The sequence below is a fragment of the Camellia sinensis genome, chromosome 4, assembly GCF_055761805.1.
Source record: "Camellia sinensis isolate YWXY chromosome 4, ASM5576180v1, whole genome shotgun sequence".
NCBI lineage: Eukaryota > Viridiplantae > Streptophyta > Magnoliopsida > Ericales > Theaceae > Camellia > Camellia sinensis.
The window spans coordinates 188,367,732-188,386,877 of NC_138964.1; positions in this window are offsets into that span (position 1 = coordinate 188,367,732).

A 19,146-nucleotide genomic window follows, 5' to 3' on the forward strand; every position below is an offset into this window, starting at 1 on the left:
TATTTCACTAATTTTTTCATTATTTTATACATTTAAGAGTGAGAAAGTGCACATATCATTATGGTTTATCAAAATTGTAATATTTTAAATACTATAATATGTCCATTTTTTTTTTGGGGGGGGGGGGGGAGGACATTTCTTGTAGTATATTAAAGGTGGGGAAGGAATAAACTTTTGATAAAATTCATATCCTTCTTCTCTGGTAAATAATTATTTACTAATTTTGAGGGTTCAACTAATAATGAAACAGAAATATTGTCGAAATAGGCCAAATACTTTAGAATTATTTAATAACTTGATCTTTTTAAAATATAAAAAAATGTGAATTAAATAAACAAGCTCTAATTAATTTATCATTGTCAAACCAGTAATTCTACGGATCCATAAAATTTGTCCAAAATTATTCCAAAATATTGTCCAAATGCATTGTAGTTGTAAACCTCACATCATTACATGTTAAATTTATGGACATTTGTTTTCTAGGTCTATATGTTTTTTCTACTTGTAACAAGGTGAATAGTTGAGAGAAAAAGATGTGGGTAGAGGGAGGGAGATGGGGGATTTGGTCAGGGGGTGGTCAAAAGAGCCCACGTGACTAGGGGGGAGGGGGAGGAACAGTCTTCCATGGATCTGCCTTCTCCGATCACGAGGCAACAACACACATACACAACACTCTCTCTCATCTGAAACCTCTCTCTCTCCAAACAAATACCATCCAACAAAAAAAACTTGTGTCCGTATCCGTATCCCTGCCCCCTTTATGTCACTGCCACCCTCCCAACGAAAATGGAAATACCCCCTCTCTTCTCGCACTCTCCTCCCACTTCACGTTCCATGCACTCTCCCCCCCCCCCCCTCTCTCTCTCTCTCTCTCTCTCATGAATAGAATTTTTTTTTTTTCCAAAAGAGTTACAAAATAATTATATTAAAAAAAAAACACAAGATTAAGGGATTATTTGGAATGATCTAAATAAATGTATTTTTTATTTTTTTACGAAAAGATATACAGAAAAGTAAAGAGATAATGTGATGAAAAAAAGATAAAAAGATAAAAAGTGTGTACTTATTTAAGATAGCCAAACTTGACCTAAATAAGAAATCATACCGAAATTACAACAACCTATAAATTAACCAAAATTGGTTTGGAAAAATCACTAATCTTTTCAAACATGTAAATTGTCCTATGTGTTCGGAAAGTTACATCATGCCATTTTAAATTTTGAATTGACACATTTTGTTAATAAATTATCAAATCAATTAATAATAATGATGTCATAAATATATGTTAATTAACTATGTAGGTAATTTTATAGTTGTGTAGGAGACTAATTAGAAATTTTATTTCTTTTATTAATTCTGTTAAATAAAAATTAATAATAAGAGATATTTGTAAGCAATCTGTATTTTAAAAAAATTTCAGAATGTATATTTATATTTTTTCCAAAAAATAATTACATATTGACATATATTTTGCTAATATTAATAATTATGATTATAATTTTTTTAATGAATACATAATTATTTTTTTAAAAGTATATTGAATTGTAAATTTTGAAAACAAAATAAGTGGCTTGGAGTTGTGATCTTGTTATGAGTAATTTCAGAGACCCACATATTTAACTTATAGATTTATGCATAATAATGTGGCAAAAGAATGGGACTCTCAATTATTAGGTGTGTAACAAATAAAAAAGGGTAACATTAGATATATCAATTTTTTTACCAAATAAATGATCAAATATCTCACATGAGTGTAGGGTCCATATTTTTATAGATCGCACCTCCATATGAGACATTTAATTATTTATTTAGTAAAAAATTTGAAACTTATAACATTTTTCAATAAATAATTGACATTTATCCTGATATGTCATTTTAAATACTGTAAAATTATGGGAATTTTTTAGGGTTTGGAATTTTTTTTTTTTTTGGTAATTCAAACAATGACCATCCCGTCAGTCACTCCCCGAGAAATTATACTTTGGTGGAGGGGCAGCACAGCACTGTATGGTGCACCTATCTCATTTTCATTGGTTAAGTCCTTTACTTTTAAAAGGCGTTATTGTTCAATTATTGGATCATCTATCAATAAAATAATCGTAGAACACCAACTATAGATTTGCACTTCGACCACCCAATAACTTCTCCTCACTCCCTCGTCTACCACTCCGACTCCGTTTAGTTGTCTATAGGCCACCCAATCTCAGTCCATCAATGTATACACTCTCGCTCACCGAGTGGTTATTGAGTGTTCTGGAACGTGATTATGTGCTGTTTTAAAATATTATGATTGGTAAAAAAAATAAAATTTATAATTTTATATTAAATAATCAAAAAATATAAAAATATATAATATATAATATAATAATTAAGCTTAAAATATGAAATATTTCAAGAATATTTAATAATTTTTCCTTCCTCACCGCTACATGTCACAACAACGACCAGTTTCAGCTTATTCCAATCACTGGGTCAAGCTGTACCTCAAAATCACGTGAATCTAACATAGGCAATTATATGCATAAAATTATGGCTGGTCACTCACTGGTCACTTCGTCATCATGATCACCTCACGTTCCCCCCAGAATCCAAATTTCAGTCTCACACAAAAAAGCTTTGTTGGCCTACTTGTAGAACCAAATTTGTAGTAGAAGTATTCATAGATTTTGATCATAGAGAGACAAAGAAAAGAAGAAGAGAGAGAGAGAGAGAGGAGAAAAAAAGAAAGAAAGTATCATTGAAATGGGATACTACGCAATCATCAAAGCAACAAATATTCTTCTGGTTTAGAGAGCAAATCGATCTCTATGAGTCAAAGATGGAAACTAAAAACTTTAAAAAAATAAAAATAAAAAAAAGAAAAAGAAAAAGTACATAAAAATATAAAGAAAAATTAGATATGTTGAGAGGGAAAAGTGAGGCCCCACAAGAGCAGAGGGGAATCATGTGTCAAGCCCGAACAAACTCCTCTGGAATATCAATGATCGATTCGATCAAAATATTCAAAAAAAAAAAAAAAAAAAAAAAACAGTAAATCAGATCGTATTGAGATTGGTGAGAGAACAGAGATCGGCAAACGGGAACGGAGACCACCGCTTTTCAAAAGATGCTCTCTATTCGCTTTGTAAAACTACAAAATTACTACTCTACTCTACTCTCTGATTTGCCCAAGAAATAAAATGATGGTGGCGTTGAATTAGGTTAAGAATTTTAAATAAATTATTAAAGAGTTATGTTAGAGATTCTAAATAAATTATCAAATTTTTTATTAAATTTCTCACTGGGTGTGGGACTCACACACATTTGATTTGTGTGGATTCCATACGCATGTGAGAGACTTAGTAAAAAATTTGATAATTTATTTAGGGTCCATAGCATTTTTCATTATTAAGTTTCTTATATGGATATATAATTTGTATGAATCTGATATCTACTTGAAAATTTTAATAAAATATTAATAATCTATTTAGAGTCTATAAAATTTTCCAGTGACGTTACATTTATGCATCGGCCACATATACTCCACGCGACCCTCACACTACGAGACAACCACCAAGGATCCTCTAGAGTGAAATTTTCTTAAAGTTTTCTAGAGTGCTATATTGTGTGGTTGAGATTTACAAGCAAGTCACATCAGAAAAATTGATGTGACTTGCCAGTAAATCTCAACCACACAATGTAGCACTCTAAGAAACTTTAGGGAAAAATCACTCTAGAGAATCCTTGCTCCGAGACAACAGCCCCTACCCATGTTAGAGTACACGCACGAGACCGGCGCCTCTCCTCATGTTGTGTTCAGTTGAAAATTTTAAAAAGATAAAAAGAAAAAAAAATTGTGTGATATTAGGTAAAATATAAATAAAATATATTTATATTTTATCTATTTTTCCTCTTTCACTTTCTAAATCATTTCCTAGATCCTTCAATCAAATACAACGTAAGTGGAATTTCACTTTAATTTTTGTGAGTAGTTATTCTCACTCTATTTTATTTTAAATATACATATATATTTTATTCTTATTATATATAGAAGAGAATGTATTTAAAGTAAAGCGGAGTAAGAATAATAACTATGTATAATAAAGACAAAGAATAATAACTATGTATAATAAAGACAAAGAATATAATGCATTTGGAGTAAAACGAAATGAGAATAACGACTCTTTATTGTTTTTTTAAATTACAAATCATTAGAACAGTAATGTTGTGTTTGGTTGAGGGATTTGAAAAGGAAAATGGAAATGGTAGGTGAAATGTGAAAAAACATACCTACATTTCACATAGTTTCACACACCTTTTCCCTTTTCCTTTTCAAATCTCTCTTTAAATCTCCCAACCAAACACAGCGTAAAGGATTATTTGCATTTTAATTGGTAGTACAATTTTACTATGTGCATGGCGCAAATTCTCCATGTGCATTGTGCAATTTCTCACAATGTGTCAAACTTGCCCCACAAAAAATTCTATCTTTAGTGTAATAATTTATCCACTATTCCACTTATTTGTAATTTTCTTTTTTCTTTTTTTGAAAAATTAAAAAAAAATTACATTAGAGATGAAAAAATAAATGAATTACAAAGAGAGTGTGAAATCACAAAAATGCTCATATTTTTCTCTCTTTCTTTCCTCATCCTCTTACTATCTTCTTCAATCCCTTTGTAACTTTGATTGTTACTCATCTCTAGCTACCCTTCTTCACTGGCCAGCCCATTATCTCACCTACTCTCCTAGCCATCCCCACCCAATCCTTTACCTCCGATTGATTTAGGATTTGAAACACAAGTAGAATTAAAATTGTCTGAGAGTGATTCAATGAATTTAGGATTTTCCAGATGGTGGGCGAGGAGTTGGGACGGGATGAAGAGGGTTGGGGATGGGCAGAGGGCCAGGAGTGATGGTGACTATAGTGAAAGGTGGGGTAAAGGGTGGCAGCCAATAGTGGAATATATATGAGAGAGAAAGAGTGAGGCAAAAATGACAATAAAATTTCTTCCTCTTTTAAATTCAAATAAAGTTTGAGTTTTTATTTTTTTATGTTTTTGCCTTTAATAATTTTTTTTCACTCATATTGTAATTATTTTAAAATTTTCTTATTAGTGTAATCATTTTTTTCATTTTTTAAAATCTTCTCATAATTTAAAACCCTTTTAAAATGAATTGTATAAAAGTGGAAATTCTCGCGCTGGAAACAATGCGGTTCTCGAGCATTTTTGTCTAAAAAATCACCATAATTAATTAATTAATACAGATCTGTTTATAAACTTTTTAATGAAATTCTGGGATTTGCTTTATTCATTTAAAAACCCTCCGTGAATATAAATTAAATTCGCACCGCCTTCGTATATGCGCACAAGCTCATACATACATATATATATAGATAAATCATGTTAGTAGTATCTGTATTTTGATATTTGTATTATTTTAATTCTTATAATTTTAATTAATTTGATTTTAACTATAAATTTATAATTTTATCTTAATTTAGTCTAATTATTTATAATTGATACCATTTTTTAATAAAAAAATATATACAACAATGACATATTTTTAAAGGTAAAATTATAAATTTGTTCAATCTATTGAGTTAACCTCAATTAATTTAATAATTATTTTCTATAAAAGATATTAACGATATTATCTATTAGACTGAATTAATATAAAATATAAAAATTAAGAGTTAAATTAAATTAATTAAAAATATAATAATTAAAATGTCATAAAAAATAAAATATAGAAATTATTTATGTAATTTGACAAATAGGTAAGATACTACCAATGATGATGTTAAGTGGTTCGTCGGATTTTTCTGGGACCCACCCGCCTTTGGACCAATTTCCCGTGGTCGCAAATCGTATTGACCTTTTCTACAGATATCCTAAAGAAACTTGACCATTACCGCTAATAGTTGTGCCACGTGGACTGCGTTGATGTATTTGCATCCATGCATGCATGCGAAAGTGGTTGGATGAGATCTTAGGTCACGTTGGATTGGAGGTTTGGGAAGGGTGTTAGATTATGAGTGATGTGTGTTTTACTCGTATCGTGTTTGATTAGGAAATGTGTTTTTTTTTGGAGTGCCTAGTAATCCTATATTATGAGGAGATTAGCAAAGTTTGAAAACAGTGAAGATTGAGATGCAATTCTATGAGATTAATGGATAAAAGATTATTTTATCCCTTAGCATATATGATTACAATAATGGAAAAAAGGGTAATTATAAAATTTTATAGGTTTAAGTCCAATTGATTAATACCACCACACTATTACATAAATAAATACATTTTATCTTATATCTTCAATTTGATACCATCACATTACTAATCTTCTCATTCAATCTTACCATACTCATAATTCCAACAAACCGAATTCACCAAACAAACATGGCTTTATATATAATTAGGACTGCAAATAAGTAAAGTCGAGCCGAGCCTTGCTGCGCTCGAGCTCAGCTCGGCTCGTTAACATTAATTAAACTCGCCTTCGGCTCGATTCGACTTGATAAGATTTTTTCAATATTATTTAATATATAATGTGGGGATATATTTTTTGGATACCAACACGTGGCATAGCGACGCCGACGCCGACGCCGACGTGTCAGCCGAAGTGCCACGTGTCGTGGTAGTTACGCCGAGGTGATCTCGGAGTTACCGAGGTTATCTCTGAAGATATCGGAATCCGAGATAAGCAGATAAGGGACAAGAGTCCTAGGACAACGAGGAGACTTAGCCAATATAAGGATAAAGCTCTTAGAGAGTTTTATCTTTATCTCTTGAAGAATCCAAAGTCAGTATTGAATTGGAGTCTATAGAAGTCAGGCTTCTAGTGGGACTAGGATTGAGTAAACTATAAAAGAGAGGCACTCCCATGGGTCTAAGGTACGCAATTTTATACTCAAGCTTGTGAGTTTAGCATTTGATTATCTTTGAGAGATATACTGACTTGATCGTCGGAGTGCCCCCGGGTGGAAGAACCACCGCCGGAGCCTTTTCTTTCTGTTGCAGGTTTGCTGAAGCCATCTATTCTGCCAGTACTCTCCAGTTGATTACAAGGCGGGCAATGTGGTCGAAAAATCACCCACACATATAAATAATGTATTTTTTCTATTATTTATATACATTTAATATATAAATAATATATTTATTATATAATTTAAATAAAAATAAACAAACCGAACTTGATGAATCAAACTTATTCGAGCTCAACGAGTCGAGCCAAACTTATTTATGAACAACTTAATTCATTTGCAGCCCTATATGTAATCATCTTCTTATCATGGTAATTTAACTATTTTCTTTTAAAGTTATGGTAGATAAAATAGTTTTGTTTTTAAAATATATGTTATTTTTATATTTTTTTTAAATCTGATTTATTGAATTATATACTTAAATTATGATATCCTATGTGCCAAGAAATATCACATGTAAGAATATCAATTACTTCTTATAAAATATAAAATAAATACAAAAAAGTACTCGAACTACCAGCATGGCGTCTCTCATGAATCACCAGTGATGGGAGAAAATGATCAAGAATGGAACGATGAACCACCCATGGGAGATGGGGATGACTTTTATGACCAACTCTCAGCAACAGATCTTGACGACTTAGCAGACAGAATGTATGGGTTAAAAAAAAAAAAAAAAAAAAAAAAGGGGTCCCACTACAAGACTCATAATATATTTTAAACATGTTTCTTGACCCTTTACATTTTGAAGATTTTCCACGAAGACCCAACTTTGAAAGAATCACTCCAAGGGTCGACATTAATAATTGACGCTCCAGCAAAAGAAGACAAAGTCCATAGAAGATAAGGATTCTCCTCAGATTGCACGCCAAAGAAAAAACAAAAAAGATTTTGCAAAGATTTTGTGTCTGTAATTATTTGAGTCTGTCAGTGATAAGGATTTTCCTTCACTCACTACTTTAATAAAGTAGATATTTCTTATCCTGCTTTATTAAAGAAAAGCTGTGAAAATCCTGTAATAACTTATAGTGTCAGAATTTTGTCAAAAAAGAAGGATTGAATGATATGCGATGGGGCCCAAAGCAGTACCCGATATCATTATCCTAATCTTTTATTGATAAAATTTTATCCTTAATAGTAACTCACGTCCAAATCTATGCATTTATGGCATAGATATTATTAGTCTAGAGTCATAGATATTATTAGTCTAGAGTCAAGATTAGAGTTAGACTAGAGATAATAGCCTTAGCCTTTTAGACTTTTTGTTTCTAGCCTTTTAGGCTTTTGTTTTTAGCCAAAACATTTGACGTATTGTTTTTTGGATTGTATATATCAACTTTGTGTATAAATTGGCTTGCATGCCAATGGATGAAGCAGAAGGAAAAACACCACTTCACTCTGCGTTGTAAATTTTCCAACCCCTCTCAAAAAACCTCTAAGTATATTAAGTTTTTCAGAGTTTCAGAGTCTGTAATATAATCTCTGTAAGTATATTTCTTATTAATATGAAGTGTGAGTAGTTTCTCTTTTTCCTTAAATATTTCGAAAGGGTAACTCTTCTATTCTAAAAATTTATTTTCTTTTTGGAAAAACTAAGTTTATGGAATGCTTGTTTGCTCATTAATATTACATGCTTTGAACCTTCGTAGTATCTTCAGTTTTCTATTTTGTTACTGAGTGACCTTAGCTGAAGAGCTCGTGTGAGCCGTGGTTAGGCGTTGGAGGGCAAATTGTAGGCAGAAAGGGAAAAGTAAAAAATAGAAAATAAAAATATACTATGTTGAACGAGACTTAGTCTCAAGGTGGGAGTACATGTAATGAAAACAAACATTTCTTAAAAATAGTTTTTACCATAGAAAAGAATTTTAGAATAAAAGGAGTACAACCCGAGTAGAAATATTAAGGAAATATTGTCCATATAAAAATTTCAAAAAATTAAAATTTGCATGCCTTTAAAAGTAGACGTTAAAAATTAAATTTCAAAAAATAAGAAAAGTATATGCCATTAGACGAAGACCTTAGGAATAAAATTAAAATTAGTATTGATCTAATACAAGAATTAGAAGATCAAAAATTTAGATATCAGTTTCTTTTATCATTAGCTTCTAACAGATCTCTAGAAAATTACAGTTTAAAAAATCAGTTTCTTCTATCATTAGCTTCTGGCAGATCCCTAGAAAATTACAGTTTAAAAATTTCTCAAATAAATAGACAGCTAACTGAAAAACAAGAGGCCTTAAAAATAGCTATACAACAGCTTGAAGATCTATAACTGTAGAATTAGTCAGATAATTCTCAGCCCAATTTCAAAATAGTGGTAAACCACTAACTCAACCACACAAGATCTATAACTGTTTTTTTTTTTTTTTTTTTTTTTTACCCATACATTCTGTCTGCTAGGTCGTCAAGATCTGCTGCTGAGAGTTGGTCATAAAAGTCATCCACATCTCCCATGGGTGGTTCATCGTTCCATTCTTGATCATTTTCTCCCATCACTGGTGATTCATGAGAGACGCCATGCTGGTAGTTCGGGTACTGACTTTCATCGACAAATGTCTCTTTGCTGAATGGATATCCTGGGATGGCTAAATTACAATGTATCTTTTGATGTCTATCTTCACAGACTAGATGTCCATAATTTCCATTATAGGCTAAGAGAGAGCTTCTAGCAAATTTTCTCCATTTATTGAGCTGGTCTTTGAGTGAAAATCTTCTGCATGGCCAGGGTCTCCTATTGAGAAGTCCTGGGTATCCCGGAAATGTGGAGGTTCCTCTGAGGTACATCTTGTGTTTAGCTGGATTGCACCATATTTCCTTCCACTCTGGTAGTTTGCTATCTATTAAAGCTTCCACATACGGATGATGTTCTTCCATTACGCACAGTACTGCATGAGCAAGCTTGTGTCCGAAGTTATCTGTCTGATCTGGGTCTGTGAAAATTAGTCTAGAGACAAAGCCGTAATCTAACAATTTTGGAGCTGTTAGATAACGAGTTTCACCCCTAATTTCTATCTCCAACGGCTCGAATGTAGCTAAATTTATCTGGCAAAGGCAAATGCTGAAGTCAAGGTTACACTGACATCTACCAAAATGTTCTGACCTCTTATTGCATCTTTCTTCGTCTAGGCAGAGTTGCTCTTCATCTTCATAGGTATAGGTCCATTGGTAAGCTAGGCCGGGGCAGTCAATTCTTGCTATAGAGAGATCTTGAAGAAACTGCTGAATAATGACTAACTCGTCGTTTCTGCTATCTCCAGCTAAGGTATAAATATAGGGTTTTAGGTCTTCCATTACTTGGCTTTTCTCAAAAAGGAATCGAATAATAGAATGCCTGAAGAAATACATTCTAGCACTCAATTGGTCAAATTCCTCACTGGTGAGTTGTTTGATTTCTAGGCTAGGTAAGGAGGTGGGTGTTCTTTCTGGAGCTAATTTTTTAAGCTGGTTGGTTAAGGTTCTAATGGTTGCTCTCAATTGTTTTTCTTCGTCTCGGAGCTGGTCTAGCTCTTCACTGACCTTCTTGCCTTTATCCATAATTTTCTTGAAATTTCTGGAAAGGCCTTCACAATGTCTGCACATTTGGAGCGGATTCTGGGAGTCTATCTGGGGATTAGAACTACTGCTGCTGGTACTACTGCTTCCACTTGTCTGGCTAACTGGAACGCCACTGGTAGCAAAGATGGTAGATCTCATCTTGCTCAATGTGTCCAGGTAATCTTTAGCTATTTGGCTAATAAAGTAACTGGTTCCTATTTGTCTTCGGGCATAGGTACTGGCTGACTCAAAATCATAAAATCCTTTAAACTGAGGTGTGGGAAAATTTTTGACTAGAGGTTCTACTTCTATCCAATCATGGTAAATACCAGGTTTGGTTCCTTTAGCTACTACATAAAAAGAAAAACTTTTAGACAGGGGCTTGTTTTGGATTTTTGAAAAATATATACTGAGAGAGTTTAGGGCTGAAAGGCGCTTAGCTGGGTGGTTTTGGCTGGTCCAAAGGTTATCTAAAAGACACTGTTGAACTGGGTCTAGCTCAATCCCTGTTAAGGGTCTGAACTTGGTTCTGCCTTCATGATTGGGAAGAGAAAATCCCCCAAGGTTCATGGTCTTGCTGTTCTCCATTATCTGCACAAAAATTAAACTGGTTATCTTCTTTTTCTAAATAAATTTTTCTACTTAACTAGTCCGTTAATTTATTATCGCTTCCTTTAATATGCTCAAATTCTACTTTATATCCCTGTCCTACTATACAATCTAAAAATTTTGCCCATCTTCTAGTACTTAATTTACGCTCGTTTAGTTTGTTATGAAATCTAACTATGGCTTCACAATCTGTCCTTATTGTAAAAGGTTTGTGCAAAAATAATCTAAATTTATTTATTGCGTATACTACTCCTAGTATTTCAAAATCTAGGCTGGTCATAGTAGTATCTTTTTCTTTAAATTTTCCAAAACTATATCTACAAATGCGTTCTTTATTTTTACTGTCATATTTACTGGGTTTAGCTAATAATATTGTTCCCCATCTTAATTGACTTGCGTCTGTTTCTACAACTATGTATTCAGATTCTAAGGGAAGTTGTAGGTCTGGTAGGTTTTTACAAATGTCTTTTATTTTTCTAACTAGAGCTATATCTTGCTGATTGAAATATTTCTGTCCAGTAGGTGTGGTCTTACTATAAAGGGGTCCTATTATTTTACTGAGGTTAGGAATATACATTCGTGCATAATTTAGAATTCCTAAAAAGGATTGCAGTTGCTTTGTATCTTCTAATTTATCTGGATAGTCTAAAATTTTCTTGACTATATGAGGTTGTAACCTAATTTTTCCATCTCCTAGTTCCATTCCTAAAAATTCTATGTAGGGTTTGTTTAATACCATCTTTTTCTTGCTGATTATTATTCCATTATTTATGAATTCTTCTAATGTTATATACAAATGATCTATGTGACTACTTTTATCTGGACTGAACACTAATATGTCATCTATATATACCAGTATAAAACTATATTTATTAAATATACTATCCATTTTGCGCTGGAATATGGAAGGTGCATTTTTTAATCCAAAGGGCATAACTAGCCACTCATAATGTCCTTGAGGGCAACAGAAGGCTGTCCATGGTATGCTTTCCTTTTCCATTTTTATCTGCCAAAATCCTGACTTACAATCAAATTTGCTAAATATTTTTGCTGTCTGTATTCTATTTATGAGTTGGTCTTTATCTGGTATATTATATTTATCATCTTCTGTATTATCATTTAATCTTTTATAATTTATCACCATTCTAGCTTTTCCTCTTTTTATTTCTGCATGATTTCTAACCATAAATGCTGCACTCCTATGCGGGCTATTGCTGGGTCTAATTACTCCTAGATCTAGTAATTCTTTAATCTGTGTTCTAAATTCTTCTATGTCTGCTGGTGTATGATCTATTTGTGCTGAGGTAATCCTATAGTCTTTATTTTTTATATCTAGACTAGCTAAAATTTTATTTCTTTCCCAATATTTCATGGGCTGTTCTTCTAAAATTTCTGTTGTTTCAGCTAATCTTATTATCTCATCTAAATCATTTTCGGTTTTCTTGTATATTGGTTTTTTCTTTATTTTTCCTATTTTTGCAAAAATTAATTCTAAATTAGTTGGTTGTTTAAAATCTTCTAGGTTCCAATAATCTTCCTTATTTTCAAAATCAAATTCTTCTAAATCATAATTTTCTGTATCTAAATTTTCTAAAGACGTATTTGCTATCTCATTAGGTATGTATTTTTGGGCTAGGTCGGGAAAAATATTTCTACTTGGAAATAAAAAACTAGCTGGAACTGAATCTACTCCTATGGTACCACCACGCTTCGCACGCAACTCTGAGGAATGGGCGATGGTGCTAAGGGCATAAGCTATTGGTGTATGTACAGTTCGCTTGAAGAAACTAATGTTGTTTTGACTGAGTAACATGCCACCTTGTAAGCTAAGGATGAAATTAAGTCCTAGGATGAAAGGATGATTCTGCCGGGTATTTCCAACCCAGACCTGAGGTAAAGGAAACCATTCTATATGCTGATCTTGAGAACCTAGATGATGAAAACTAATCTGTGCTCCATTGATGCAATGTGTGTATATCTGTTTTGTGCCGTCTGCTATACTAACTAAAGCTGGGGTTGTTAAAGTCGTGCTCCATCCTAGGGGAACTACTTGTTGTTCAATATATGATTTACTAGCTCCTGTATCTATCATGGCATCTATGCTAAGGGTTTTGGCTGCAAACTTGATTACACAAGAGATCTCGACTAGATTTGGTTTAGGTATAACTGGATAATTAAATGGTAAAGATGTAGTATCTGGTTGGGCTTTAGAGTATTGACTAAAGGGTTGAGAATCAACTAGGTTGACTAATTCTAATGAATTCATATGCTCTTCAATCAGTTTGTCTTTTAAAGGGTACTTATTATGAAATTGTTCTAGCTGCTGTTTAAGCTGTCTATTTTCTAATTCTAAACATTCTATGTCAAAGCTAGTCTTAGTTTCTATCTCGTGTATTTGTATCTTTAGTTCTCTTACTTGTAGCTCTAATTCTCTAATTGTTAAATGTAATTCTCTGTTTTCCAGACTATGATCTTCTTTAGTAATTCCTAATGCTATCTTGTGTGTCATATTTAATTTTTTTAGACAGACTATACAATAAGTTATACTGCATAATAAACATTGAGCTCGTTTATCTTTGGCTGGAAACCAATTACAATAGCTGCATCTAGTGGTATCAAATCCTAATCCTATTTGAAAGTTATGCTGACATTCAGTATCTGGATTACACTCCATCATAAAGAAAGTTTCTTGGGAAGGTGTTAATCCTATTTCTTGGTTGAGTTGTCCTAAAAGATTATCTATATTAGTATCACTTTCTGAATCACTATCTGAACTTATGGCTTCTATTTGATATTCATAATCGCTGACTATACTATATACTTCTGAATCATCACTAGTTATACTAACTATATCTTCTTCTAAGTCTTCTATAATATGTAGTCTTTCTATCTGTTTATTAGTATTTGGTCTTTGTCTTTTTGGGCAGTTCTTTGCAAAATGATTGGGTTCTCCACATATAAAACAATTGCATTTTTTACTGTTGGGTTTTCTAACATATCTTTGTTTTCTTTTATCTTTTTCTTCTCTAGGTAATTTCTTATAATTTGTCCTATTAAAAGTTCTACTTTTTCTAATGAATTTTTGTTTTTTCCATGGTTTTCTATAATTTTTCTTCCAATATTTCTCTTTTTTATATTTTCCATATTTTTTGTATTTTTTCCTATTATGTTCATCTTCATATTGCTGAGGAGTATATATTACACTGCTACAAAAGCCGTAACTTTGTTTTTTCAAGTCTTTCTGTATTTTAACTTCTATACATTTTTCTTTGAGCTTATAAAATGTAAAAATTATTCTAGGTCCTATTCCTAAAGTTCCTCTTATTCTTAATTCTCCAGTAGCTATTCTTGCTGGTAAACTTGCATAATAAACTGACCATTTGTTTTCTATCTCTCTTCCTAATTCTCCTGGTAATTTTCTAAAATATTTATTTCCTATTTCTTCATCAAAGCTTTTTCCAGTTCTAAAAATATAGGGAATGAGTATTTTATGGTAATATACATTTGAGAGGGTAATTTATATATAAATTGGGCCGAGTTGGGTAATGGGCCGTTATGGGCCACAGTACGAAGGGCTGAGTAAAAAGGCCTTAAAATTAGTCTGGTCCTAGAAGGTCTTAATTAGTCCGGTCCCAGAGAGCATATTGTTATCTCGGTCCAGGAGAACACTGCGGATAGCTCGGTCGCCAGGTTGCCACATTCAGAATTAGCCCGGTCATGGAATACTGCAGCTAGCTCGGTCGGAACCACGCTAATTGTCAACCCGGTCTAATCACGTCATGGTCTGAATAGGAGGAACCGAGATAAGAGCAGTAAAAGGAAGAACCAGACTAGCTATAGTTCGGTCTACTCTGCGGCTCAGCATAGCCACGCTTATCTCGGTCATATTGGAATCCGACCATGGTAAAACCATCTCACTTGGTTTAAGTAGTGAGGGAGTGTTGAAGGATAAACATTATCTTTTAGGAATATAACTCCTAGGAGGACTCTACACGGAGGAGTAAGAGTCCTACTAGGATTGTGCCACGCGAAACCTATAAAAACTCATAACATCACCTATGGAGAGGTAACACAACTTTGATTCCCAAACACACAGAACTTTTTGTCTATTTGTCGATTTTGCTGACTTAGGCATCGGAGAGATATCCGGCACACACCCGCCGGCTAGCTCACGTTTGTGTTTTCAGGGAGTAAAGCGACGACGTACGGAGGAGCGCAGACTTGATCAATAAGATTATACAGGAAGAATATTTCGTGCCCGTACAACATTGAAAATGATATGTTTTATAGTATCAATAATGAGATTATTATGCGTTAATTATAAAATGAAACTTCATTATGAAAAATTATAAGTACATATGCATTTGTGTATGTCTATGTTTTTTTTTAAAAAACTTTTTTTTAAAAAATAATAGTATTAATTTATTAAAGTTTCCTTCCATCATGAGAATTTGTTCAAATTTTTGCATTTAATCAATAAAACTTTAGGCGAATTACACTAACAGTCCATATAGTTTAGGGTTTGTGTCACTTTGGTCCATGACTTTTCAATTGTGACACATTTAACCCTGAATTTTGAATTTTATTCCAAATAAGGACAATTGAAAATACCATTGCTCAATTTCAAGGGAAAAGTCATCAATTTGATAAAATATAAACTAATTTAACAAAAATAAATGTCAAAAACACATTTTTGAATTTTGAAAAATTATTTCTATTTACCAAAGATAAAATTATGTAAAATTGATAAATTTTTTACACATTTATTTATTTTTTTACCAAATTAATTTTTATTTTGTGTTTGGATGATGATCATGTAGTGGGCGGTTGCTAATTTTTTAATGTGTAATCAATATATTTAGTATATGAAATGTTTTTAGTTTTGAATTTTTTGATTTAATGGATTGGATTAATAATAATATCAAAATTGTCATCATATTTAACTTTTGAAAAAATAGAAACTAAATTAATAAAAATAAAAATAACCACACATTACATGATCATCATCCAAACATATAATACAAATTAATTTGGTACAAAACTAAATAAATAGATGTATAAAAGATTTATCAATTTTACATAATTTTATCATTGATGTGTAGAAATAATTTTTAAAAATTTAAAAATATTTTTTGACATTTATTTTTGTCAAATTAGTTTATATTTTATCAAATTGATGATTTTGCCCTTAAAATTGAGTAATGGTATATTCAATTGTCCTTAGGCCTCGTTTGGCAAGAGGCTATTTTAGCCAAAAAGTCAAAAAGTTACTAAAAAAGTCAAAAAGCCAACAACTCATACCAAAAAGTCAAAGATTCCCTTTTCTCTCTACTTTTTGCACATCTTTTCGTAAAAAGTCAAAAAGTCATCCCAAACATACTAGTTTTTTTTACATCACATTTTAGCCAAATAGCCAAAAAGTTACTAAATTAGTCTGTTCCCAAACGAGGCCTTATTTAAATAAAAATTAAAATTCAAAGTCAAATGTGTCACAATTGAAAAATTAAGGACCAAAATGACACAAGTCCTAAACTATAGGGACCTTTAGTATAATTCACCCTAAAACTTTCTTGCCATACAAAAAATTTATCAAGATAGATTAAACAGTATTTTATCTTGTCTAACACAACTAGATTATTGTATTAATTTTTCAAAAATATGTAATTAATCTGTCGTATGGAATACATATAACATATATAAAATAAAATAATAAAATATACAAATCATTTTCCAAATCAAACTGAAAGTAAAAAGAAATTACATTCCTCAAAAGCAACAACATGTAACTGGAGCCTGGAAAGACTGGAATGAATCTAATACTCTCTCTCTCTAGGGGGGAGAGAGGGTGTGTTTGGGATTGGTCTCTAGTGATCTCCTTGTTGACAGGATCTTCTTTTCCAGTTTAATGTTAAAGTATCCTTGTTGACAGGATCTTCTTTTCCAGTTTAATGTTAAAGTTATAATAAACTATTAAGTGGGATAGAGAGAAGTGGAGAAAGTGAAAACCCAACAGAGAGTAAAGGTTGGTTTGGAATGTTTTAAAAAAATATATTTTTTGTTTTTTTATAAAAAGATATGTAGAAAAATAAAAAAATAATGTGATAAAAAAAATAAAAAGATAAATTATATGGTAAATGCCAAACCAAGCCTAACATTTTGAAAAAGAAGTGGTTACATACATTAGGAGAAGTCCCTAATAAGCCCTCCTAAAAGATAAGTTCTGGTCAACATCATTATCACTTTAAAACCAAAAAGAAACTGTCACCTCTAATTGTCCCTATGAGAATTTCTCAAGGTTCATTAATTTTTTTATTAAATTTAAATAAAAATTTGAGTAAATTTTTTTTTTTAATATTAAGTACACCAACGGAGAATTTTGAAGTTTCATTAAATTACTGGTCAACCAGTCAGTATAATTTTTTTATAAATTTTTACTTTAAGTTAATCATCCGAGGACGATCGAATGAACATCTGGCAACGATAATAAATAGTAATTTGATGAAGACATATTGATTCTCAGTTTGATAAAAGAAAAATGAAATTCTCGATTTGATACATATTTGATGAAACCGTTGAAACAGAAAAATAAATCATTTTTCATCAAATTTAAATTTGTTAAAAAGTTTGAGTAATTATTGAAAATGGTCTAATGTCTAGCCTATAATCTGTAGCCATTAGCTAAAAGAAAATCTTCTATAGTCTTCATTTTTAATTTTAAATGCTAAAAACAACTTTAGATTAGAGCTGTTGTCAATTTTAAAAAACTGTATAATGTAAAAAAATATATATTAAAATATTTTATAATATATGAAAAATATATTAAAATTATAAATAATTTAAAATTTTGTATTCAAAATCAAAGTTTTTTTAATAAATATTTTATATTATCAAACTCGTCTTACTTTTTTTTTATCCAAAAAAAGACACTTCGTAAGGACATCATAATATTCGTTGACCTTAACTTTGAAATAACTAGTTGCCAGCCAGATTTAACTCAATCCTAAGGAATGGACCCACTAACGTGGCAAGAGAGGAATGCATCAACCCCTAGCACATGAGGCAGAATCATGAGTAGAGTACAACACAGTTAGCTTCAATCGTTTGAAAAAGCGGACTGCTAATTGCGCCTCCCAAGAATCGAGTCCTGCTCACCTGTGTGGAATGAATGCACCTTTCCACTCCACCAACACCACCACCACCTCCGGTGGTAAACTCATCTGGGTGTAGGGTAGGAGTGCTCGCTGTTCGATTTTGAACGGTTCGATTATTTGCAGTTTGGGAAAAATTAAACTCACAACCGCTCGCATTGCGAGTTGTGGTTTGTGCGGATAGGATTTGCAGATGTGCTAGCGGTTGCGTGCGGTTTGCAGATTGGATTTTTTTCTTTAAAAATTTATTTTTGAGCTTTTTTCTTCCCTATTTTATAAATATTTATTTTGGGCCCTATTCCATCCGTTTTCTAAAATATTCAACATTAATAATTAATGAATTAAAACTTATAAAATTGAAAACACAACAAAATCAATTCCTAACACAAGCAAATCATTCAAAATCTTAAATTTTTAAATAAAATCATAAAATAACACAAACATATCTTTCAAAATCCTAAACTAAATCATCAAAATCATTCACTACCCAGCAATATAATTAAAGAAATTTTTTAAAATCCTAAACTTACCTAAAAGTAATTCTTCATTAACATTTACATTCATCCAAAATGTAATAATAAAATAACAATATATTTTTGTCAAACTTCATCTAATTCAAACCCATTAAGAGATTAGGGTTTGGTTTGTTGGGCAAAAATATCTAGAATGAGATGAATGAAATTAATGGGTCTAGGTTTTAGAGGGGGAAAAAAATTAAGTGTGGGTTCCAAACCGTATCTGCCTACATTGTGTTTGCGAAACCGCTCATTTGTATGCGAATTGGTTCAGGTTGTGTGGTTTGGAAAACCCTATACCTAACCTTAGTGTACGGATGTAAATTTGGCCCGGCTTAACCCATGTTAGGCTTCGCAGGCTCCCGCCAAAATTTGG